At 49.2% G+C, this 26,373-nt stretch overlaps 1 pseudogene; it reads right to left on the reverse strand.

Moving 5' to 3' along the window:
• Positions 1-20,811: 20,811 nt before the first annotated feature.
• Positions 20,812-26,146, reverse strand: LOC137760740 (serine/arginine-rich splicing factor 3 pseudogene; annotated as a pseudogene).
• Between the last annotated feature and the right edge of the window lie 227 nt (positions 26,147-26,373).

Raw genomic sequence — 26,373 nt, forward strand, 5'->3', positions numbered from 1 at the left:
ATACAGAATGGGCCCCCGCTTCAAGTATACAGTTCAGTGGGTTTTAATACATTCAGAGCTGGGCAACCATCACCTCTATCTAGTTCCAGAATATCCCATCACCCCATTAGCAGACGCGCCCCAATCCCCTCCTCAGCCCCTGACAACACTAATCCACTCTCTGTTTCTGTGGATTTGCCCGTTCTGGACGTTTGTAAATAGAATTACGATATGTGACCTTTTGCCCAGAATCTTATTTTTTAAGGCAAAGGAAAAAAACAATCTTCTATCGTTCTTAATAATATCCTCCTACTTACCAAGGACGGAGCAGTAAATATCCATTGAACTCATATTACTTAGACAAGGCCGGGGGCGGGAGATGGAGCACACGCGGTCCAGCACAGGACAGCCCTGCAGACCAGTGGTTCCCGACACGGGGGAACCGACCCGCAGCATCAGCGCCACTGCTGACCCAGAAACCCTGGGGAAGAACCACTGATGGAAACAATCGGCCCCAAGAACTCCTGGCGAACGGCAGAAAACAGTGAGGACGGCTGGGTTTGGGAAACAGTCTGGCAGCTCCTCAAAGGTTAAACAGTTAGCAGATGACCCAGCAATTCCTCTCCTGGGTGTCTGACCAAGAGAAACGAGAATATTCGTCCACACAAAACCCTGAATATTGGGCTTCCCTCGTGGCGGAGTGGTTAAGAATCTGCCTGCCAATGCAGGCGACACAGGTTCGAGCCCTGGTCCGGGAAGATCCCACATGCCGCGGAGCAAGGAAGCCCATGCCCCACAACTACAGAGTCCACGTGCTGCGACTACTGAAGCCCGCGGGCCTAGAGCCTGTGCTCCGCAACAAGAGAAGCCACCACAATGAGAAGCCCGCGCACTGCAACAAAGACTAGACCCCACTCACCACAACTAGAGAAAGCCAGTAGCAACGAAGACCCAACGCAGCCAAAAAAAAAAACCACACCAAAAACCCGAAAATTAATATTCACAGAGGCGTGGTTCACAACCGCCAAAAGGTGGAAACCACCCAAATGTCCATCAACAGATGAACGAATAAACAAATGTGTCCCTCCACACACTGAAATATTATCCATCCATGAAAAAGAGTGAAGCACTGACACTCGCTACAACGTGGATGGACCCTGAGAACACGATGCTCAGTGAGAGAAGCCAGACGGACAAGGACACACAGGGTGTGATTCCACTGATGGGAAACGTCCAGAACAGACAAGTGCACAGAGACAGAGAGTGGGTTCCTGGTTGTCAGGGGCTGGGAGGGATGCTAATGGGGATGGGGTTTCCTCTTGGGGTGATGGAATGTTCTAAAATTGGTAGTAGTGACGACTGCACTCAATGAATACACTACAAAGCAGGGAACGGCACGTATTGGGTGGATGAGGTGAAGAGTATGGGAATTACACCTCAAAACAGCTATCAACAACAACAACAACAACAACAGGGACTTCCCTGGCGGTCCAGTGGTTAGGACTCTGAGCTTTCACTGCCGAGGGCCCAGGTTCAATCCCTGGTTAGGGAACTAAGATCCCACGAGCTGCACGGCGTGGCGAAAACAAACAAAAAACAACAACAAAATCTACAGGAGGAAATGCAAGGTATTGTTAAAAGTACCTCCACCTCAGCAGGAAAATACTGAGCATCTAAGACACTCACGTGGCCGACAGACTCTGTTCCTGGTCCACAACATCCAGTGAGTCCAGACAGACAGTCCTGGCAGCCCTGAATTCCCTGGGCTCCTGTACCCACTGAAAGCAGAGAAGACGCCACGCTGTCCCGCAGGGTCTGATCAGAGACAAACGCACACAGCACAGTGTACAAGGCGCTGAGGTAGTCACAGCATGAGGAGGAGGGTCTAGAACTTTCCACCAATGCTCTCCCGCGTCACACTCCTCCTGAGGGGAGCCGGCCCCCGTGCACTGAGGAGCCTCAGCAGCCCTGCGGGGGCCCACGTGCTGAGGAGCCACGGGAGGGGCCTCCTGGAAGCTAGGCATCCCACCCGGTCCGGCCTTCGGATGGGGCAGCCCCAGCTGAAGCCCCTACTGCAGCCTCCTGAGGGACCCTCGGCCAGAATCCCCTGGTCCGCCTGCTCTTAATCCCTGCCCTCAGAAACCATGGGAGGTCATCAGTGTGCATCGTCTCAAGCTGCTAAATTCATGTCTGCGTTTAGGCCAATACACTACCCTGCAAGCACGGCCCGTAAGAACAAGTCTTAGAGCCACAGGAGGATGTGACAGTACCCAGGATAGTCTCATTCCGGTCACCACTGTGGAGTTACAAAACAGCGTGCATGCTCTGAAAGGACCCCGTGAGCACGCGCGTGTGCCTGAGCGTGCGCCGCGTGGCAGGCCCGTGCCGGCTCGGACTGCGCTCCCTCCCTTGGCCCCCCCAGGAAGCTGGACGCGCCCCAGAGACGCTCCTCCTGCAGGGGCAGCAGGGGCCCTCACGGCACGCAGGCCGCAGCCCTGGCTGAGCCACCGCGTCTCAGGCCGCATCACGCCGACCTGGGAAGACAGGGGCCTGGAATGTGGTCTCATCTGTGATGAGATGAACTCAAGCTTTCCCAAGCTTTACAACCAGAACGAAAAGAAGGAAACAGTTTACAACGTGCCTCCTACGATCTGATGATGCTACTTTAGGGACTGGCCAGCTTCCAGCGACCATCCTGAGTCGTATGATTTAAGATGCCCTGATCACCATCGATGATTCAGAAGCTCTCACAGCTTCTCGGCTGTGGTCTCTTCTTCTGCTTCACAGGCTTTCTGAACAGAGCGATGCCAGAAGCCGACCCAGAAAGGTCCGACTGAGAACAGCCCTGAGGAAGCCCGCGCTTAGGAGCACCCACACCTCCTCCCCCGGGGGAGCCCTGGAACTCCGGGGTTTGAGGCCAGCCCTGGGCTCGCTGCACGGGACGCCCGGCCTCCCCGTCCCAGCCACAGCCCCGGCCCGCTGCTGGCTGCTTGCTGAGTCAGTGACTAACCCAGGCTCTTCTCACTAACGGCGTCAGAGCCTCCGCAGGAAGCCGTGCACAGGCTTAGCAGAATGCTGCTCACCACAGAGCTGGCGGCCTCACTCCGGGATCCTGGGAAAACAACCACAATAAGCACAACCGTTCCCGCCTGAAAAAGCACCCTGTGCGGAAGCCGGAAGCTGTCATCAGGCCTGAGCCACCACCAAGCCCGTCCCGTCCGCCCGCTCCCCTCCCCTGCCCAGCTCAGGTGAGGGCGGGGGTCGCCCACGGGGTGGGGGAGTCTGGCTGTCCCACTAGGCAGGCCCCTGTCTCCTCCTTGACCGTGAAGACAGGTGTGGGAACAGGAACTCCATCCGGACGCCCACAGCCTGGCTCTGCCCCCGCTCATCCCCGCAGGCCCTGCGCCCGGCGTGAGGAGCCTGGACAGGAGGCCTCCTGGGTGCTCGCTGCCAGGGCATGGCCCACCCCTGAGCACGCAGGCTGGTTCACGGTGACAGGGGCACGACATCTGGAGACATCGTCCCTGGAGGACCCGGCGAGAGGCAGGGGGCAGAGACTAGGGAGGAGACAAGACGTGGACTCCGTCCTCCTCTTCCCATTTGCAGCAGGAAGACGCCGGGACCCAGGGGGCCTCCGAGGCAGGGGCATCACACCGGGACGAGCATCAGAATCCCTGGTCAGAGTGGAGTTCTGGGGCCCACCCGCAAACTTTCAGAGTCAGCAGGTCTGGGCCCCAGGAACACGCATTCCTAACCAGTTCCAGCTGGTGGGGAAGCTGCTGGCCCAGGGGCCCCGGCCTGAAGCAAGCAGGGACCACACTCTCTATCACCATCTGCTGAGGGCACGAGTGCCCAGGAGGTGCCGAGGGGGAGCACCCTGGGCCTCTGCCCGCGGTCCCCGCTCCCCAGCAGGCTGCAGGGGGCACGGCCTGCGGGCTGGGGGTCGCTACTTTCTTCCCCGAGGCTCTGCACACCTCCGGAGCCCTGGGGTGGGGGCCAAGGCAAGTGGGACAGAGCGGCCAGGGAGGGATGCACACACTGTTTCCCAAAGTGGAGAAGCACAGCGAGAAGAGTCAAAGGCAGGGGAGATGGAACACGGCGGGAGGTCTGCCGGCTGTCTCTCTGCCTCTCCCAGTGGCAGGGCTTTGAGAGCAGAGATCTGGCTGGAAGAGTGGAAAATCCACAGAAGTCTCTCCGTCTGGGAGGAAAGCCAGGTGGGTGAGCAGAGGGCCCCGAGGCCCAGCGAAGGCGCTCAGCCTCACCTCTCAGCCTGCGGCCCCGCTGGGGAGCACCCACTCACCAGGGGGAGGGAGCAGGGGGTGAAGGGGGAGGGGGAGGGCCAGCGCCTGCGGTGGGCCTGAGTATTCAAGAAGCGAACAGGTTTTCACTTGAAAATGAGTGCATCTCACACAGAGGTGGGGGTGGCAGAGAGACTGGCTGTGGAGCATCACACGGGTTCCGTCCACAGTCCGCCCCGGACGTCCGTAGGCCCCCAGCAAGGGGGTGCTGCCTGGCCCCAGGACCGTACCGGAGGACAAGCCAGGCCAAGGAGGGGAACCGCCTGGTAAAGCGATGCAAAGAAGAGAGCCAGGAAAGAGGCTCTCCTCCCACCGCCGACCCGGCCCTCTCCCCGCAGGGCCAGGCGACAAACCAGGCTGGTCTCGGGACCGAGCCGCGTCGCAAAACCCTGCCCGCGAGACCGGCACTGCAAGGAACTGTCAACATGGGAAAACAGGAAGGGGCTGCCGGGACCCCATGAGGCCAAAGTCCAGCTAGAGGAGGAAGAGAGAAGAGGGAGCGGGCCCGTGGCTCCCAGGGCATGGACAAGGTGCAGGACACGGTGGGCCCGTGGCCCTGACCCGGGCGGGTGGGACCCGCTGTGCACACAGGGGCCCCGATGACCAGGGTCCAAGGAAGGAGCCCCCACGAGGAAGAGGGGTCTAGAGCCTCACTGTGCCCACAGCGGCCCCTGGCCACCTGGACGAGGGGCAATGGTGTGCGCTGGCCCACTCCAGTGACATGTGCTGTGAGCACAAGATGCACGCAGATTTCTAAGACAGAGCATGCGCGCACACACACACGAAGTAAAAGTGCCCTTCAGTAACTCTTTAAATGGCACGTTGAAAACGTAGCGTTTCAGCCGTACTCGCTTACGTACAATGCTATGAAAACGTACCTCGCCTCCTCCTTTTGACTCGTCACGTGGCTCCCAGGAGGGCACGCACGTGGCTCGTGTGCCACCTCACCTACCGCCACACCTGCGGGAGCGTTTCCAGACCTGACCCTGAGCCTGAGCTCCACGCCTGGGTCCGCAGCTCACGGAAGCCAGTCTGCGCAGAGCCAGGACCGGCCGGGACGTCCTGCTGTCCGGGCAGCCGTCCTTCTGCAGGACGGGCATGGGTGTGTCCACAGGAGGACGGGGCGCCACGGGGGCTCCAGGGGTGACAAGACCATTTCAGTTGCTTCAATCCAAACTAGCCCACCCGTAAGAGCCCAGGCCGCCCAGCCACCCACGGAGCCGCTGCAAGTGCTGAGCGCCTGACGCCGGGGGTCCGCGTGGAGGGGCCGTCGTGGAGTGACCCCGGTGGGACGGGGGAACACGACGACCAAAAGTTCACCACCAGAACTTTTGTCGCCCTCACCAAAGAAAATGCTGTACTGCCACAGAGCAGTCCGGCCTGAGGCCGAGGCCGAGGCCAGGAAGGGAAGGGAGGGAAAGCCCAGGGACGGAGGAGGCCCTTCCAAGGGGGCACAGCTGGAGAAGGACTCGCCTGGCGCTCCCCGAGCGACAAGCGGCAGCACGGCCTCCACCCCACGGTCTCAAAGGCCAGGGCGAGCCGCACCCTCAGCCTTCCAGCTGTCTCCCACTCCAGCAAGGGGTCCTGTTAGCACCGTATCAGTGCAACTGGCGTCACCCCACCCCAGGACCAAGCCAAACGAACGCCTCTCCAGGGGCCTCGAGACCCCATGACCTGGGCCACACGCACGGGAGCATCACTCAGCCATACAAAGGGGAGAAGCCCTGCCACGCACAACAACATGGACGGACCCTGAGAACACGATGCTCAGTGAGAGAAGCCAGACACAGAAGGACACACAGTGTGTGATTCCATTGATGGGAAACGTCCAGAACAGGCAGATCCACAGACACAGAGAGGAGGTTCCTAGTGTCAGGGGCTGGGGCAGGGGACTGCGGGCCCTTTGCGCTGATGGAATGTTCTGGAATTAGAGGTGATGGCTGCACAGCTCTGTGAATATAGTAAAAGCCATTAAATTGTACACTTCATATGGCTGAGTTCTCTGGTGTGTGAATGCGATCTCAACAAAGCTGTTATTTAAAAAGACACAAAACCCACAAGACCCAGCGTGGCTCCTCCTCCCCTTGTCCCGCCCCTTCACCTGGTGTCTGTCCCAGACCAGGTGTGGGCCCAGCGTGTCCTGCGGCCCCAGCACCTGCTCCCCGGTGGGAGCCTCACTCAGCGCGCAGGGTGAGCACAGAGCAGACGCCAGGGAGCCACCTGCACACCAGGGGAAACGTGAGTCACCACCACCACGCGATGTGCAAATCCTTCCCGAGAGCTCCCCGCCCCGAGCCCCACGACTCCCGCCGTCCCCGTGGGCACCACCCCGTGGCGGCCCCCCGCCCCCCAGCACACAGCCTGCAAAACCCCTTCCCCACCCGGGAAAAGACGCGTCAGGTTTTCAAAGGACCAGCGTTCTCAGAGGTAACCTCTCTCACACACCGGCTGCCTGTGCACCTGGTGTGAGTCTGACGTGCTTTCCGGGCATCGGCCACGCACCCCATGACTAACTGAGGGGATTCAAACGGAAGCCCCTCAGAGATGAGGAGGCATCGTCATCCAAGGTCAATACTCAGTGAAGCACACAGCCACCGACCTCCCAACTGCAGCTCACGGGAACCTGTGACTCGGCAGCCCTGCCAGGCGCCATGGACAGGAAGAGGGCCCGGTCCCACACGGGGGCGCCGAGGAACAGAGCCCCGAGCTAGGCACCCCGACAGCGGCCGTGGGTGGGGAGAGAGAGTCCGGGAAGGAAGAGAAAGGCGGGCGGTGAGGGAGGCACTACAGAGCCACGCGTGAGCTGCGGAGGACCGCGCACAGACACCCGGCACGTCCTCTGTGAACAGCCTCGGCAGGAGACCCGGCTGGTGGGAACGGCAGGAACAGCTTGAAGGGACAGAGAAGATGCCAAAGAGGCCCCCAGGCAGCACCCTGAGTGGGAGGAAGGAAACAGGACTGTCATCCCACAGCCAGGGAGACAAGGCGCACGCACTGGGGAAGAGCGCCAGGACCACGAGAGGAGGACACGGCAGAAAGAAAGAGGGAGGAGAGGGGTTTCCTGGGAGACGTGCGCCGGCCCGGGACCCAAGGATGCGCAGACACAGCCAGTCGCACGCTACAGGTCCCCGAATTCAAAAGGGACACCAAACACTCTGTATCTTGATTGTACCAATGCCAATGAAATCATTACATCGGTGCGTAGCTTTGTAAGATGCCACCATCGGGAGAAACTGAGTAAAGAGAACGTGGGATGTGTCCGACTTATTTCTGACGGCTGTGCAAGAATCTATGATCATCTCAAAATAAAAAGTTTAATTTAATTAAGGAAAAAAGGACGCAGCTCCTAGAGGTAGACTGGGGGCGGGTCCCCTGCAGCTCTGCCGCATCCTGCCTAGTGAATATCCAAAGGGCAGGCTGCCTCTGGCTCCTCCCACCAGGAACAGAGCATACAGGCGGCATTTGGATGTTAGGGACCAAAGTACGAAAGCTAACAGCCACGTACGTACGGAATACCAGGCTTTTCCGGTGATCCCTTCCTCTTTAAAGAGGCTACTTCACCCACGGAAAGTCGTCAACGGGTTAACCTGCCTTCCACCTGAGCTCAGATTAGGCAGGTCTCACACCAGCAGAGGTCAGATCAGAAAATATTTTCTGAGTCACAGGGAGGGATGGCTCACTCGGCCGCCCACTCCAGCTACTACTCACAGTCGAGTGAAGGGCGTGACTGCTCAGCGGGCATTCATCAGAGACTCGTGGGCTCTCAGGAGTAAGCCAGAAGCAGGAGGGGACAGTCACGCTGGGGCCTCTCCACGCCCACAGCCTCAGTGAGTCATGGAGGGGAAGGACCACTGCACGCCCTCGTTGGCTCCTGCCCTGCCATCAGGCAGCCGAAGACACCACCTGCTTCCTCCTGAGCTGAGACCCGGTTTTCCCACCAAAAGAAGGGCCATCCTGCTTTAGAAATGCCACCGTGAGCTATAAGTGGATATCTGGGAACTCTCAGTCACGGAAGGAACAAAACTCGCCCTGCACCCCGCCCTCCTATTTGTCAATTGTGCAAAAGCCCATTTTGGAGGCTGGACATTTCCCCGTACAGGCGGTTGTGGCTGTTTGCACTTCCTCCTGCGGGTGTCCCCTCCTCAGAGAAGCCACCCACACCTCCCCCAGGGAAAATCTGGCAGCCCCACCCTCTGGGACCTCAACTGATCCCATATATGGGGCACTACACCTCAGCTGAACTTCTGTGTTTATAGATCACTTAACCTTCTTAGTTCATAAGTTTCTTGAGAATAAGAATACTGTCACTCTCAGAATGGGAGAAAATATTTGCAAACCAATCAACGGACAAAGGATTAATCTCCAAAATAGATAAACAGCTCAAGCAGCTCAATTATTAAAGAAACAAACAACCCAATCCAAAAATGGGCAGAAGACCTAAATAGACATTTCTCCAAAAAAGACATACAGATGGCCAAGAAGCACGTGAAAAGCTGCACAACATCATTAATTATTAGAGAAATGCAAATCAAAACTATAATGAGGTATCACCTCACATCAGTCAGAATGGGCATCATCAGCAAATCTACAAACAACAAATGCTGGAGAGGGTGTGGAGAAAAGGGAACCCTCTTGCACTGTTGGTGGGAATGTAAATTGATACAGCCACTATGGAGAACAGTATGGAGGTTCCTTCAAAAACTAAAAATAGAATTACCATATGATCCAGCAATCCCACTACTGGGCATATACCCAGAGAAAACCATAATTCAAAAAGACACATGCACCCCAACGTTCACTGCAGCACTATTTACAATAGCCAGGTCATGGAAGCAACCTAAATGCCCATCGACAGACGAATGGATAAAGAAGATGTGGTACATATATACAATGGAATATTACTCAGCCATAAAAAGGAACGAAATTGAGTCATTTGTTGAGACGTGGATGGATCTAGAGACTGTCATACAGAGTGGAAGTAAGTCAGAAAGAGAAAAACAAATATCGTATATTAAGGCATATATGTGGAACCTAGAAAAATGGTACAGATGAACCGGTTTGCAGGGCAGAAGTTGAGACACAGATGTAGAGAACAAATGTATGGACACCAAGGGAGGAAAGCCGTGGGGGAGTGGGGATGGTGGTGTGCTGAACTGGGGGATTCGGATTGACATGTATACACTGATGTGTATACAATTGATGACTAATAAGAACGTGCTGTATAAAAAAATAAATAAAATAAAATTCAAAAATCAAAAAAAAAAAAAAAAAAGAATACTGTCTACTGTCCTCAGCGCCCCCTGGAACACTCACTGTAAATATCCAGGAGGTGCTTGCAGAATGAATGAATCAATGAACAAACAAGCTCACTCATTTCAAACGTGCGGTCACATGAGTAATCTGACCTTCTCAGAAGTTAAGCCTCTGGAAGGAGCCCATTTTCTTAATGTATTCAGCATCAAGTCATCACAAAATATGAACTCTTATAAAGTACTGCCCCCTCACTTCCCATGAGAAAGCAAAATTCCTCAGCAGGGAAATGGGAGGGTAACAGACGTTACCCGCAAAGCTTTAGGAAGGCTGCTCGCTGAGCACTTCACTAGGGCCCCTGACCGCCTGCCTGGTAGTAGGACAGACACACCAGGAACGGCTGCTGACCGGCAGAAAGAGCGCCCGGCCAGGCAGGCAGCACACCCCGCACCCTGCCAAGCGAGGTCCGGCCAGCAAGGGAAAGACACTCTCCACTTCAGAACCGCCCACCACTAGAAAGCCAGGTCCTGCCAAGGCCTGGGCACACAAGGCCTCCCTTACAAGGGTTACAAATCTGTGGCCTTGCTCTGCCTCGAATAAAAGACAGTGATGGGGACAACGTGACCATCTCCAGATGAACTTTCAACTTCGTTTCAAGTGCCTGGGTGCTGGGTCACAGTGGATTTCTAAACTATTCCAATACTCAAAAATACCAATTTCTAAGATGCAGAAGGGTTGTTAAACATACACTTAGCACAGACCCCAGTCCCACTCCTGGGTATTTTCTCGAGTCAGGTAAAAACCCAAGTTCACATGGAAACCTGCCCTAGGATGTTTACAGCAGCTTTATTCCTGATCCCCTCAAAACTGGAAACATCCCACAAGTCCTGCCACCCGCAGGCAAATGGACAAACGGAAAATGGAATACAACACAGCAAGAAAAAGGAGTGACTTCTCATACCCGCAACAACAGGGATGACGGACTTCCCTGGTGGTCCAGTGGCTAAGACTCCGTGCTCCAAATGCAGGGGGCCCGGGGTCCACCCCTGCTCAGGGAACTAGATCCCGCACGCCGCAACTAAAACATACTGCACGCGGCAATGAAGATCCCATGTGCCGCAACTAAGACCCGGCACAGCCAAGTAAATAACTAAATAAATAAATATTTAAAACAACAACAACAACAAACAAACAAACCAGGGATGAACCTCGCATAGGTTTTGCTGAGCCAAAGCAGCCAGAATCTAAAAGCTACATGCTGTTGTTCCGTTTATCTGACTTTCTGGAAAAGCCAAAACCTTAGGGACAGAGAGGAGATTAGTGGCCAAGAGGCTAGAGGCGCGCTGGCGCCAAAGGGCAGCAAATGGGATGACGGGATTGCTCTGCCACCTGACGGCGATCATCTGTCAAAACTCCTACAACTGTGCACTACAAGTGAACTATGCTTCACGGCTACTAAGGATAAACAAATTATTACATTTTGAAAAATGCGCCGGCCAGCCAACCCGTACATGACAAGTGCAGTAAGAGGGGCGGGGAGGCGAGGCAAGTGGATCAGCTGGAGTTCTGAAGGTTCTCCCCACTTTCAGTTTCCCTCCCCTGGGATGTCTCCCCGCCCTGCCCACTGCTCAGGCCGCCCACCCGGGCCACCCAGAGTTACCCAACCGGAAAAGCCAGAGCCCAGGCTCAGCCGCGCCTCCGGGCACAGGAAGAGCAAAATTAGAAAGCGCCAGTGCGCAGTGGCGGGCTGGAAACCCTCCGACCTCGGAGAACTGCGGAGAACCGGGAACCGGAGTCAACAACGGCTCCCAGGCGGTCCCAGCGTCCCGCCCCCGCCCCCGGCGGCGACACAGTTTCCACAAACTGACACACAGGGAGCCCGCGCGAGGGGCGGGTCGCGCGGGCTTCCCCGCCGGGTCCCCTGGAGGCCGGTCCCCCGCAAGCCCAGCGCACGAAAGGGCGCCCCAACAGCGCCGGCCCAAGGCGCCCACTGCACTTTCCCTCCCAAAGGTGGGCTGCGGGACCCAAGCGTAAACCCTGAGACAAGAACACGCGCACCACGCCGCCACGGGGGATGAGAGGCCGGGCGTCCACCTGCCCGGACACCCTGCATTTCTGAAATCACCGGACGCCTGTGTAAATTTCCGTTCGGCGTGTCATTTTCCAAAGGCCGCTCAGGATCAGGGGACAGGATGCCTCCTCTCCAAGGGTCCAGCCAGCCCACCCACTAAAATTACGGGACACAATGCCTCCGTTCCAAGGGGCCTGCCAGCCCACCCATTCAAATTAGGGGAGACAACGCCTCCTCTCCAAGGGTCCAGCCAGCCCACCCACTCAAGATCAGAGGGACAAAATGCCTAACTAAAACAAAACAAAACAAAAACACAAAAAACTGGAGAGAGGGAGGAAAGGGTGTCCTCAAAAATAAAAAAGCTAAGCACATTGACAGCGCTAAGAATAAACTACCAGGAAAAAGAAACCCTACATGTCAGATCATAAAGTACGGAAGGGCAAGCCCGCCAGCAATCCAGGCCCGGGGAAACCGGGGTCCCCAGCCCTACAGAGCCAACGGCAGCCCGGCTCGGGCGCCCCTCGGAAGCGCGGGGTCCCCGCGGCCGAGTCTGCACCCCCGGCCGGCCCCGGCTCCCCTCTGCCCACCCTGCGCGCGGGGGCTGGAAACGGCCGCGGAGAACCACGGTGGGGCGGGAAGGGGGACTCCAAAGAGGGTCTGGCGACTCGAGTCGCTCCGTTTCTCGGTGGGCTCAGCGCGCGCCGTGAGGGAAGAGGGGCAGAGGTCTGGGAAGAGGGGACGGGCGGCACTCACGTAGACCGGCAGCGGCCACGGGTAGACGGCGGGCTCGGCCCCCACAGGTGACTCCAGCCTCAGCTCCAACTTCTCCCCCAGGTCTTCGCGCGCGGCCCCCGCACCAGGCTAGTCTGGCGGTTGGGGGAGGGGCGGGGCGCCGCCGGCGGGGGCGGGGCAGGCAGGCGGGCGGGAGGCTGAGGGGAGGGGGCCTGGCCTGGGCCTCAGCCTCCGCCGTCGCCGCCGCCGCGCTCCCGTCCGGCCCCCGGCTCCCTCTTTGTGCTCACAGGCCCGGGACCTCCAGCGCTGCCGCCAACTCGGGCCAGCGTGACGCGAGCACAATGAGCCAAGGCCCGGCTGAACCACTCACTCGCGGCGCACGCGCCGCTGTCCCCGTGGACTCGCCCGCTCTCACGCACGCACGCACGAACGTCTTCGGCTCCCCCCGGCCACCCCCACCGGCCCGAAGTGGGGACCCGGGGAGACCCCTCGGGGCCTGGGGTGGCGGGTTCGACTCCCGCCCTTGACATACTGTGACCACCCCCCCACCCCCCCAAATAATAAGACTATAATTCCTCATTAAGTATGACAGCCGGAATCCCGGCTTCTGTTCACAAAAACGCTGTGTATTTAGCCTATGCTAGGCACCAGACCCTGGACGCTCAGTACTGGCAAAAAAGGAAATGCCCTGCCCTCATGGCGCTGTCATTTTAATTGGAATAGTAGTGACAATGGTCAAGAGAGAAAATAAATTGTCATCATCGCCACGGGGATGGTTAATCTCATGTGCGCACTGCGTGGGGCCCCGGCAACCACAAACATTATTCCAGATGTGGCCAGGAAGGTATTTTTCAGAAGAGATGAACACTGAAATTGGTCCACCTTGCCTAAAGGAGAGTGTCAATGCCCGCGGCGTGGGTGGGCCTCGTCCATCAGTTGAAGGACTGGAGAGAAAAATGAGTTTCCCTAGAAAGAGGGAACTGTTCCTCCAATGGCCTTGGGACATCAGCTCTTCCCTGTGTCTCCAGCCCAGAGTCCTGCCCTGACTTGCCTGCCTCACGGTCACATGAGTCAACTCCTTAAAACAAAACTATATATGTAAAACTACTGAATATATACAAGCCTATTAATTTGTATATGTGTGTATACATATTATATATATGTATACACATATGTTTATATGTGCGTGCGTTTGTAGTATATGTAAGTACTATATACAGTATACATACAAGCCTATATATTTGTGTGTATATATTGTATACATGTATGTATGTGTATATATATAGTATACATATTATAAATGTGAACATGCTGTATATATACACACACCCATATATTGATATATGGGTGTGTATATATACAGTATATGTACACTGTATGTATGTATGTATACAGTGTATATTTATATATAGGTGTGTATATATGTTGTATACCTGTATGTGTATATGTTTCTAGGTATTATATGTATATATGTATATACTATTATATACACATTTGCGTATGTATTTATATGTGTATGTACATGCGCATATTTACATATAGGTGTGTATGTGTGTGTATACATTGTATATATGTATGTGTATATATCTTATATATATGATGAATTTATATATACAGTACATATATATTTTTATGCTATATGCTTTTATATGTAGGTGTATATGTGTGTCTATATGTATGTACGTGTATGTATTGCATATATTATATGTGTATGTATATATACTGTCTATATACACACCTAAATATCTTTGTATGTGTGTGTATATGTATGATATATATGTACCTAGGTGTGTATATTGCATATGTTATACGTATGTGTACATACTGTATATGTACAAACTATGCATTTTATATGTGTGTATGTATGTATGTGTGTATTGTATATACTATATGTGTATATGTATGTATGCATACTGCATATATACACAGCTGTATATTTTTGTATGCGTGTACATATGTACGTGTGTGTGTATATACACACACACACCCTATGGATTCTGTTTGTCTGGAGAACCCTCACTGATACGGACACTTATGACAATTGAGTACCTGCTCTTTGCCAGCCAGGGAGCCAAAGGCTTGTCCTTTTGGTGTCTCCCTTAAGTGTCACAAGTCCCAGGAGGGAAGGTGATGCGGCTCCTACCTGTTGGGGTGCCTCAGGGTCAGAGAGGCGCACAGGGCGGGGCGCTGGAGCCTGGTGGAGCCCAGGTGGAGTTCTAGCAGCAGTACAGCCTAGCAGTCCCACTTCCCCGGGTGCTTCTCACAAAGACGCCGAGGGAGAGACGGGATCTGAAGGAGGGGATGAGGAAGCTTCCGTGGGTCCGCAAGCCCAGACCAAGGCTGACTCGTCAAGGGTGTTAGAGGTCAGGACTGTGGTTATCCTGGGGGTGGGCTTACACAGAGCCATTCACATTCTGAAAAAGTATCCATTCTGCTCTTGTTTGTATGTTTACCCCCCTCCCCCAAATCTTTTTTTTATTAAACGTCTTTATTGAAGTATAATTGCTTCACAATGGTGTGTTAGTTTCTGCTTTATAACAAAGTGAATCAGCTACACATATACACAAGTTCCCATATCTCCTCCCTCCTGCATCTCCCTCCCTCCCACCCTCCCCATCCCACCCCCCCAGGCGGTCACAAAGCACTGAGCTGATCTCCCTGTGCTATGCAGCTGCTTCCCACTGGCTATCTATTTTACATTTGGTAGTGTATATATGTCCATGACACTCTCTCACCCTGTCACATCTCACCCCTCCCCCTCCCCATATCCTCAAGTCCATTCTTTAGTAGGTCTGTGTCTTTATTCCCATCTTGCCACTAGGTTCTTCATGACCTTTTTTTTTTTTTTTCCTTAGTCCATATATATGTGTTAGCAAACTGTATTTGTTTTTCTCTTTCCGACTTACTTCACTCTGTATGACAGACTCTAACTCCATCCACCTCATTACAAATACCTCCACTTCATTTCTTTTTATGGCTGAGTAATATTCCATTGTATATATGTGACACATCTTCTTTATCCATTCATCCGATGATGGACACTTAGGTTGCTTCCATGTCCTGGCTATTGTAAATAGAGCTGCAATGAACATTTTGGTACATGACTCTTTATGAATTATGGTTTTCTCAGGGTATATGCCCAGTAGTGGGATTGCTGGGTCGTATGGTAGTTCTATTTGTAGTTTTTTAAGGAACCTCCATACTGTTCTCCATAGTGGCTGTATCAATTTACATTCCCACCAACAGTGCAAGAGTGTTCCCTTTTCTCCACACCCTCTCCATCATTTATTGTTTGTAGATTTTTTGATGATGGCCATTCTGACCGGTGTGAGATGATACCTCATTGTAGTTTTGATTTGCATTTCTCTAATGATTAATGATGTTGAGCATTCTTTCATGTGTCTGTTGGCCATCTGTATATCTTCTTTGGAGAAATGTCTATTTAGGTCTTCTGCCCATTTTTGGATTGGGTTGTTTGTTTTTTTGTTATTGAGCTGCATGAGCTGCTTGTAAATCTGGGAGATTAATCCTTTGTCAGTTGCTTCATTTGCAAATATTTTCTCCCATTCTGATGGTTGTCTTTTGGTCTTGTTTATGGTTTCCTTTGCTGTGCAAAAGCTTTTAAGTTTCATTAGGTCCCATTTGTTTATTTGTGTTTTTATTTCCATTTCTCTAGGAGCTGGGTCAAAAAGGATCTTGCTGTGATTTATGTCATACAGTCAAATCTTTTAAAAACAGATTCTCTTGGTTGCTGGGAACACACACGGGGAAGTTGTGTGTGAGGTGCTATGATCCAGGGGACAGGGAGGATAAGCCCCCCACTCGTAGGGCCAGGAGTGGCTCAGCTTTGTGAGCTGAGGATGGCCCATGAGGTCCCAAAAAGAAGGGTCCCTGCTCCGTCCCTGCTCTGTGCACCCCATTCCCAGCCTGAGAAGCCCAGAGCCACCCCCCGCCACACACACACCAGGGAGGAGAGCCAGTCACCCTGGCTCCCAGGCTCCGGCTCCAAGGCTCCCGGCACTAGGAGCTATTTTCAGCTTGCATGCTCTGTCTGTCTCTCACCCGCCCTCCCTCCCTCCTCCGCTTCTTCCCCTCCCGCTCCATCTGTCCTCCCCTCCACCCTGCATTTCTACACAGGATGGCTCACAGACAGCTGCTCCCCGTGCCCATCTGCCACCATTCGATGGATGTCAAAGCAAGCCCTGGGGACTTCCCTGGAGGTCCAGTGATTAAGACTCCGAGCTTCCACTGCAGGGGGCACGGGTTCAATCCCTGATCAGGGAAATAAGATCCTACATGCCGCACAGCACGGCCAAAGAAAATAAATGAATAAAAAATAAAGTTATAGTGATGAAACAGCCCTAGTGGTGCAAGGATGGGACGTATAGCTCTATGGTATAGAATAAAGGTCCAGAAACAGATATATGAGAACTTGATATGACAGAAAGTGGGGAAATTAAGGAGTTTTCAATAAATGGCATTAGGACAATTGCATATCCATGTGGGGAAAAGTAAATTAGGAAAAAAAAAAAAGCAAGCCCTGGTCAGGTGTGACCTTGGGCCCAGGGCCATTGGCACACGATGTCATGTGGGACGTTCTTCCCTCCCTCCTCCCTGTGTCACTCCTCCCTCCTTCCTGTGTCACTGTCACTTCCTCCAGAACCTTCCTGGACTCCCCTACTAAAGCCCGGAGGGTGCTCTCACCCGCCCTGGATCACCAGAATTCCAATCCCGGCCCACCCTTCCCCGCCAGGTAAAGAACTGTGCGTGGTCAATAAGACCGTAGAGGTCACTGGCCATTGCTATTGCAGCTGGAATTGTTACTGTGTTTAGATAGGGTGACTAACACCCGCCCCCAGTTTGCCCAGGACCGCTCAGGTTTGCGCGCTGGAACTCTGGGGAAACCCTCAGTCCCGGGGAACCCCAGAAGGCTGGTCAGCCTATTTAGGACGGATCTTTCACTTGATCTCCCAACCCCCGAGAGCCAGAAAGGGAATCTCCCCCCTCCTTCCATTGTAACCTTCATTCATTCATCCACTCATCCCTTTATTCAACTCCTTTATTCAGCAAGTATTTATGAAGCATCTACTACACAGCAGACACTCTTCTAGGTGCTGGGACATAACAGCATCCCTGTCCTCAAAGAGCTCACGTTCTAGCGAGGGCAGCAAACAGTAAACTGAGAAGGTGTGATTTATTACATGCGGATGATGTCTCGGAGACCACTGCAGGGCACGGGAGGTGGGAGACGAAAGGGGCAGTTCTAAATGCAGGCGCTGACGGGATTGGGGCAGACCTTGCCCTGGGCCAGGCTGGTTGCTTCAACACAGCTGTCCTTGCCCAGGGCCATCCCGCCCCCGCCTCACCCAGTTCTTCCGTGATGTGTGGGGAAAATCTGTGGTTGTCTCAACTGGGGGGGAGGGGCCCCTGGAATCAAATGGGTGCGGCCAGGGATGCTGCTAAACCCCACACAGTGCCCAGGAGGGGCCCTCAGCAGAGGATGACCCGCCCCGAATAACCCCAGTGCCGCGGGGGAGACCCTGCACTAATATTATTCAGACCCGCTGGTGCCCCCAGATTCCTGCACAGGCAGGGACTCTAACCGGGTCACCTCTGTACCCCGAGGTGACCTAGAGTGGGGCAGCCAGGAGGGCTGAGATGAGTATCGGGGGTGAAATGACAAATCTCTGTGCCCACTCTCCCCACCGCACCCCAGGGGTGATGGCCTCTATCTCCTCCCTGTGCAGGTAGCTTTTCCCTGAGCCATTTCTTCTTGTCAAGGTCCCTGTCGCAGGTTGGGTTCCCCGAAGATGACGTTGAGAGCAAGGATTGGAGTGCAGGTGGTTGATGTGAGGCATGCAGGAACAGATACAGCTGCCATAGGGTCCCGCAATTCCACTCCTGGGCATAGATCCGGAGAAAACTCTAATTCAAAACTATACATACACCCCTGGGATTTCCCTGGTGATCCAGTGGTTAAGACTCCACGTTTCCAGTGCAGGGGGCATGGGTTCCATCTCTGGTCAGGGAACTAAGATCTCACATGCCGTGTAACAAAAAAAGAAGAAAGAAAGAAAGAGAGAAAGAGAAAGAAAGAAAGGAAGGAAGGAAGGAAGGAAGGAAGGAAGAAAGAAAGAAAGAAAGAAAGAAAGAAAGAAAGAAAGAAAGAAAGAAAGAAAGAAAGAAAGAAAGAAAGAAAGAAAGAAAAAAGAAAGAAAAGATACATGCACCCCAATGTTCATTGCAGCGCTATTTACAATAGCCAAGACATGGAAGCTACCTAAATGTCCACTGATGGATGAATGGATAAAGAAGATGTGGTACATATATACAATGGAATATTATTCAGCCATAAAAAGAATGAAATAATGCTATTTGCAGCAACGTGGATGGACCTAGAGATTATCATACTAAGTGAAGTAAGTCAGAAGAGAAAGACAAATATCATATGATCTCACTTATATGTGAAATCTAAAATACGACACAAATGAACTCGTCTACGAAACAAAAACAGACTCACAGACATAGAGAACAGACTTGTGGTTGCCAAGGGGGAGAAAGAGTGAGGGAGGGTTGGATTGGGAGTTTGGGGTTAGCAGATGCAAACTATTAAATATAGGATGGATAAACTACAATGTCCTACTGTCTAGCACAGGGAACTATATTCAATATCCTGTGATAAGCAATAATGGAAAAGAAAAAAGTTTTATTTATAGGTTCCATCCCTAACTGAGCTGGCCCATCCCCTCCCATGGTTCTAAGTGCAGCCCGAGGCTGCAGACTTCCCACCGTGGTCTTCAGCTCCAGAGCAAGCCACCTGCAAACCACCCACATCTTCCCAGGGGCTGGCAACTCTCCTTTGCTACTGATTCCAAGACACATCCAGATAGCAAAAATGTGACCATGAAAAGAAACCCAGGCATGTTCAAATCAGGGAAATAACATTCTTATCTCTGTTTAGTACTCACTTAATTTTAGAATAGCTTAGAGTTACAAAAAAGTTGCCAAGATCTGTACAGAGTGTACAGAGTGCCGTGGACCCTGACCCAGTACCCCTATTTCCAACACGTTAGTACGTTAGTACGACATGTTTATCCAACTAAGGAACCAAGATGGATACATTGTTATTAACTAAAGTCCACACTTTATTAGAATTTCCCTAGTGTTCCCCTAACATCCTTTTTCTGTCCCAGTCTCCTCTGGGCTGTGACATTTCTCAGACGTCCCTGGGTTTTGATACCTTGAAAGTTTTGAGGAGGACTGGTCAGGTATTTTGTCCCTCAATCTGTTTGTCTGTTTGTTTTCTGATGTTTTCTTATGGTTGGTCTGGAGTTGTGGGGTTTGGGGTGGAAGATCCGGACAGAGATAAAAATGCCATTCTCCTCAGGTCACATCAAGGATACACACCATCAACGGGACTTATGACAAACGATTTTACCCTTGATGACCTGGCCAGTATCGTCTTTTTTTTTTTTTTTTTTTTTTTTTTTTTTGCTGCATTGGGTCTTCGTTGCGTGCGGGCTTCTGTATTTGTGGCACGGGGGCTCAGTAGTTCTGGCTCCCAGGATCTAGAGCGCAGGCTCAGTAGTTGTGGCCCACGGGCTTAGTTGATCTGCAGCACGTGGGATCTTCCCGGACCAGGGCTTGAACCCGTGTCCCCTGCATTGGCAGGCGGATTCTTTTCTTTTCTTTTTTTCTTTTGGAACCAAAACTTTAATCCCAAGGATTCTCACAAAACATATTACAAATGACAGCGTGAAAAAAAAATTGCACAGTAACTCAAAGTTCAGCTCTACAATATACTCTTAATGTGGCAGCACATTGGTATCTTGATAATCTCAAATTTCCAAAAAATATTACAAAGAGCTATGTATTCATGTACAGCAATCACACAGGGGACTTATGACCTAAATCAAAGGTAAATTAACTTCCTTGAAACTTCTTAGATTCTAAACTCACTGGACAACCTCTTGTCCGGTGTGAAGACTAGTGGAATTTTTAAACCTCTAATCTAGGGTAAGGGTGCAGCTTTCATTTTTACCTGCTGGCTTGTGTTCACAGCACCTTTTAAAGACTGCTTGCTTAACTACAGCTGCATACCATATCCCAGCTACTGAAAGCCTTTTCAATGTTTGCCAGTGTTGTTTCCATAATAGTAAACATTACACTTTAGCTGGGCAGGAGTTAGAGTTTTATTATCAGTCTAGGCAAGACCAAAAATTCAAAGCAAATTCAATTTTGCTTAGGGAACATTGTAAGGTAACAATTCTTCATATTACATGCCTCATAGGACCCATTTCAAACCATAGAGAATGACACCTTTATGTGTCACTGTCCCAAGAGACAAACAAATGTGAACAGCTAAAACATTTAAAAAGTGCACCAAGCTTCAGAAGTCTCAAACAAAACTTGAATTTTCTGTACATACTCCTGTCAAATGAAGCTATTGCCTGTACACCACTCCTCTTGCAAAGTGGTCTTCTATTTCCTTTCATTTCACCTAGATTGGCTAGGAGACCTAGAGAAAGATCGGGACGGCTTGTGATTTCTTTCCTGGGACAGTGATCTCTCTCTTCTCCTATATCTAGAAAGGGACCTGCTCTGGCTGACAGAGAAGCTTCTCTGTCTTGGAGATGTGTGGCAAGGTGGAGGACTCCTCCTTTGATAATCACTTCGAGGGCGACGACTCCAAGAAGGAGGCAGTCACAATTTCGACTTCTCTTTTCCCCATTCCACAGGTCCACTCTTACTCGGCAGCCACATAGTGTTCTCCCATCTAGTTCTCGGACAGCATTGGCTGCAATTCGGGGATCTTCACATTCAACAAGAGGGAAGCCGGGAGGGTTTTTAGCAACCCACACACTTCAGAGTGTTCCATAATAGCCTAAAGCTCGTTCCAATTCAGTCTTGTTACAACTGTTTCCAAGATTCCTTACATAAAGTTTACAGTCCAACAGACTGTAAAACACATGAAAAGATTGTCAACATCACTAATTATTAGCGAAATGCAAATCAAAACTACAATGCGATGTCACCTCACACCAGTCAGAATGGCCATCGTCAGAAAATCTACAAACAATAAGTTCTGGAGAGGGTGTAGAGAAAAGAGGACCCTCCTACACTGTTGGCGGGAATGTAAATTGGTACAGCCACTATGGAAAACTTTATGGAAGCTCCTTAAAAAACTAAAGAAAGAGTTACCATATGATCCAGTATTCCCAGTCCTGTGCATATATCCGGAGATAAACATGGTTCAAAAGGATGCATGCACCCCAATGTTCATTGCAGCACAGTTTACAATAGACAAAACATGGAAGCAACCTAAATGTCCATCAACAGATGAATGGATAAAGAAGATGTGGTACACATATACAATGAAATATTATTCAGCCATTAAAAAGAATGAAATAATGCCATTTGCAACAACATGGATGGACCTAGAGATTATCACACTAAGTGAAGTAAGTCAGACAGAGAGAGACAAATATCATATGATATTGCTCATATGTGGAATCTTAAAAAAATTATACAAATGAATTTGTTTACAAAACAGAAACAGACTCACAGACATAGAGAAGAACTTATGGTTACTAGGGGGGAGAGGTGGGGAGGAGGGATAGATTGGGAGTTTGGGATTGACAGGTACACACTGCTATATTCAAAATACACAACCAACAAGGACCTACTGTATAGCACAGGGAACACTGCTCAGTATTCTGTAGTAACCTAAATGGGAAAAGAATTTGAAAAAGAATAGAGACGTGTTTATGTATAACTGAATCACTTTGTTGTACAACCAACACACCTTTGTCGATCAACTATACTCCAATATAAAATAAAATTTTTTTTAAAAATAATAAAAGTAAAGATATGAAGTGGTTCCCCCCAAAAGATAACAATACATGCATATTAGAATGGCTAAACCAACATAAACAAAAAAATAATTGACAATATGAAATGCTGGTGAGGTTGTGGAGCTAAAAGAACTCTCATTGCTGGTGAGAATGCAAAACAGTACAGTCACTGTGGAGAGAGTTTGGTAGTTTCTTACAAAGAAAACAGGCTTAACATACCAATCATGCTCTTAGGTGTTTACCCAATTAAGGTGAAAACTTAACACCTGGATGTTAAAAACCTGAATGTTTACAGCAGCTTTATTCATAACTGCCCCAAACTGGAAGCAGTCAAGTTGTCCTTCAATAGGTGAATCAATAAGCTGTGGTACAGTGTACATCCATAAAATGGGATAAACAGAATTGAGCTATCAAGCTACAAAAAGACACGAAGGAAACTTAAGTTTATATTACTAAATGAAATAAGCCTAAAAACAGTCTGAAATGCTAAATACAGTATAATTCCAATTATATGACATTCTGGAAAAGGCAAAACTATAGAGACAGTTAAAAGATTAATGGTTGCCAGGGATTCAGGAGGAAGAGGGGGAAGGATGAATAAGTGAAGCACAGAGGAGTTTTAGGGGGCAAAACTATTCTGTACAATACTGTAACAGTGGATACATGACATTACACATTTGTCAAAACCCATAGAACTGAACTATTAATACAAACTATGTACTTTAGTTAATAGTAATATACCAATATTATCAATATTATCAATAGTAATATATCTTGAATTATAACAAATGTATCATGCAAATGTAAGATATTAATAATAGGGAAAACTGTGGCAGGAGAGGGGATATGAGGATTCTTTTGTACTGTTAGCTTACTTTTTCTATAAATCTAAAATTGTTCTCAAACTACTATGTATAAAACAAATAAGATACAAGGATATCGTGTACAGCACAGGGAATATTGCAAATTTTTTATAATAACTTTAAATGGAGTATAATCTATAAAAATATTGAATCACTGTTGTACACCTGAAACTAATATAATATTGTAAATCAACTATACTTCAATAAAAAATAAAATTATTCTAAAAAATAAAATTTATTAATTTTTAAAAATCAGTGGGAATAGAAGTGGTCGTATAGGGCATCCTGGTTGTGCTCACAGTCTTAAATCTTTCAGCATTTCACTATTGAGAATGATGTTTTGTAGACACCCTTATGAGATTAAAGATGTTTCCCTATTTTCCTAGTTTGTCAAAACTTTTTTTTCAAATAATAGATACTAAATTCTATCAAACGCATTTTCTAATCTACTGAGATGATCATACTTTTTGTTTCCTCTCTACTCTGTAACTGTGGTGCATTATACTGATCAATTTCTACTGTTTAGCTGAGTTCACATCACTGCAATATACCAGCCTGGGCAGGAGGGTTCTTAACACATGTTGCAGGGTGAATTTATTGGTAGTTTCTTTAGGACTTTTGCTTCTGTGTTCTTGTAATTTTCTTTTCTCATAGTATCTTGCTAGGTCATACTAGCAAGATCATGCTAGCCTCATAAAATGAGTTGGGATGAGTTTCCCATTTTCTCTTCCTTGGGAGAAATTAAGAAAGTTTGGCATTTGGTAGTATTTGCCTGTTAAGCCACTTGTACTTTTTTGAGGAAAAATTTTTCATTACAGAATTTTAATCTTTCTGTTAGTTATAGAACTATTCATCATTCTTATTTCTTTCTATGTCAGTTGTGGTAAGTTGTATTTTATCAAGGAATTTACTCATTTCACCTAAATTTTCAAATGTAATACCTTCTTATCTTTTTAGTGATTTTATGATCTGTAATGATGTGCCCTTTACACTGCTGATTTGTATTATTTTGTGTCACTTCCCTTTTTAATGATTTTATGATCTGTAATGATGTGCCCTTTACACTGCTGATTTGTATTATTTTGTGTCACTTCCCTTTTTAATCTTGCTTAGTTTTGCCAGAGGTTTATTAATTTTATTAGCCTTTACAACGAGCCAACTTTTGGCCTTGTTGACTATCCTTATTTATGTTTTCTATTTTATAATTTTCAGCTCTTTATCAGTTTCTTCCACTTTAGGTTTATTTAACTATTCTATAACTTCTTGAGCTGGATACAAGATCATTAATTTTCAGCCCTTCTTATATAAAACATACATTGTTAATACCCCTCTAAACCTTGTTTAGCTCCATCCCACAAGTTTGGTTTGCTTTTGTTTTTGTTTTTTTTTTTTTTCCCAGTGGGCTGGCAGCTCCTGAGCACACACCTCAGGTTCTGGGCAACTCTGACCTCACAGGTTTTGATGTATAGTTTTTTGTTATGCCTCACTTAAAAATATTTTCTAATTTCCGTTATGATTTCTTCTTTGCTCCAAAAGTTTTTTTTAGAATTGTAGTTCTTATTTTCTAAAAATATGGAATTTTCTTATGTTTTGTTGTTGTTGTTGTTGTTAGTAATTCTTGGCTTAATTGCATTGTGGTTAGAAACATTCTCTGTGTGATTTCAATCCTTGCTTTATGGCTCAGGGTATAGTTAATTTTTATAAATGCTTTGTGGATGTTTGAAACAATGTACATTCTGTTATTGGATGTAATGTCCTGTATACGTCAATTAGGTCAAGTTTGTTAATTGCATTCTTCAGTATTTTATAATTCTTTCTGATTTTTTTGTTTGCCTAAATCTTTTACCAAAAGAGGGTATGTTTAAATTTTCAATTATGATTGTAGGTTAACCTATTTTTCCTTGCAGTTCAGTTATTTTTATTTTTTAATTTTTTAAAAATTTTATTTATTTGTTTGTTTACTTATTTATTTATTTTGGCTGCGTTGGGTCTTCATTGCTGCACATGGGCTATCTCTAGTTGTGGCGAGCAGGGGTTACTCTTCGTTGAGGCACTCAGGCTTCTCACTGTGGTGGCTTCTCTTCTTGTGGAACACGGGCTCTAGGCATGCAGGCTTCAGCAGTTGTGGCGCACAGGCTCTAGAGCGCAGGCTCAGTAGTTGTGGTGTACGGGCTTAGCTGCTCCGCGGCATGTGGGATCTTCCCAGACCAGGGATCAAACCCGTGTCCCCTGCACTGGCAGGTGGCTTCTTAACCACTGTGCCACCAGGGAAGTCCTGTATTTTTAAAAATTAAGTAAATTCTGTACTTTATTTGGACGTCTGATTTTTCCTTAAAGTTACTTTTCTGTTTTAGTTGTCTCCTTAGCCTTCTCTGATTTATGATATTTAGTTTCTCAGACTTTTTTGTGTGTGATGACCTTAATAGTTTTGAGGAGTACTGGCCAGGTATTTTTTAGCACGTCCTTCAATTTGGGTATGTCTGATGTTTTTCTCATGGTTATGATCTTGGAGAGACAGCAGTGAGTGTTGGCTCGAAGCAAGATCTTAGTTTCCTGCCCAGGAATTGAACCTGGCTAGCCTGGGTGAAAAACCAGGAATCCTAGCTGCTAGTCTACCAAGGGCTAGAGGCTAGAGGCAAATTTGAAAAATGAATTTCACAAGGAGGCAAAAACTGTAAAAACAGGCAAAAAGTTTATTATTAGAGATACAGCACAACATGTGGAAGAGCACACAGAGGAACAGTTTATTTAAGACAGAAGCAAGGCAGAGATACACACCCGGAGAGAAAGGATGTGGGTGTTCTCCCTAATGAGGAGGAGTACAGTAAAGAGGCGGTTAAATCATTTATATAGGGCAGTTCTTCCAGGTCTTTGTTTACCTTTGGCCAATAATCTCATTTCTTTTCCCACATCTAACCTGTTCTAAGACACTCCCCAACATGCATGCACATCTTTTTGCCAAGATGGATTCCAGCACAGAGGCCTGTGGGAGGCTTGGCATCACCTATTATTGGGTGACGCCCTGTCCTTTTTGACCCCCAAGGAGCGTTTCTGCACCTGTGCAGTCGGGGAGTTCTCCTTGACCTCAGGAGTGGTCATCTTATCTCTTTACTCCAGCAGAGTTCAGCTCCTGCCATTAACTTTCTCCTTGGAGTGTCAGGGAAAACAAAGCTCCAATTTTACTCCGCTTGACAAACTCCAGCTGCTCTGCCCAGAGGCCTATATATCTCCTACCTCAGTTAGACAGGGGCTATGGACTTGGGGAAGGTAGAACACACAGGTGAAGTGCCATTCTCATCACATCATATCATGTTCTTGAACATCCT

The sequence above is a fragment of the Eschrichtius robustus genome, chromosome 3 (genome assembly GCF_028021215.1).
Source record: "Eschrichtius robustus isolate mEscRob2 chromosome 3, mEscRob2.pri, whole genome shotgun sequence".
In the NCBI taxonomy this organism is placed as follows: Eukaryota; Metazoa; Chordata; class Mammalia; order Artiodactyla; family Eschrichtiidae; genus Eschrichtius; species Eschrichtius robustus.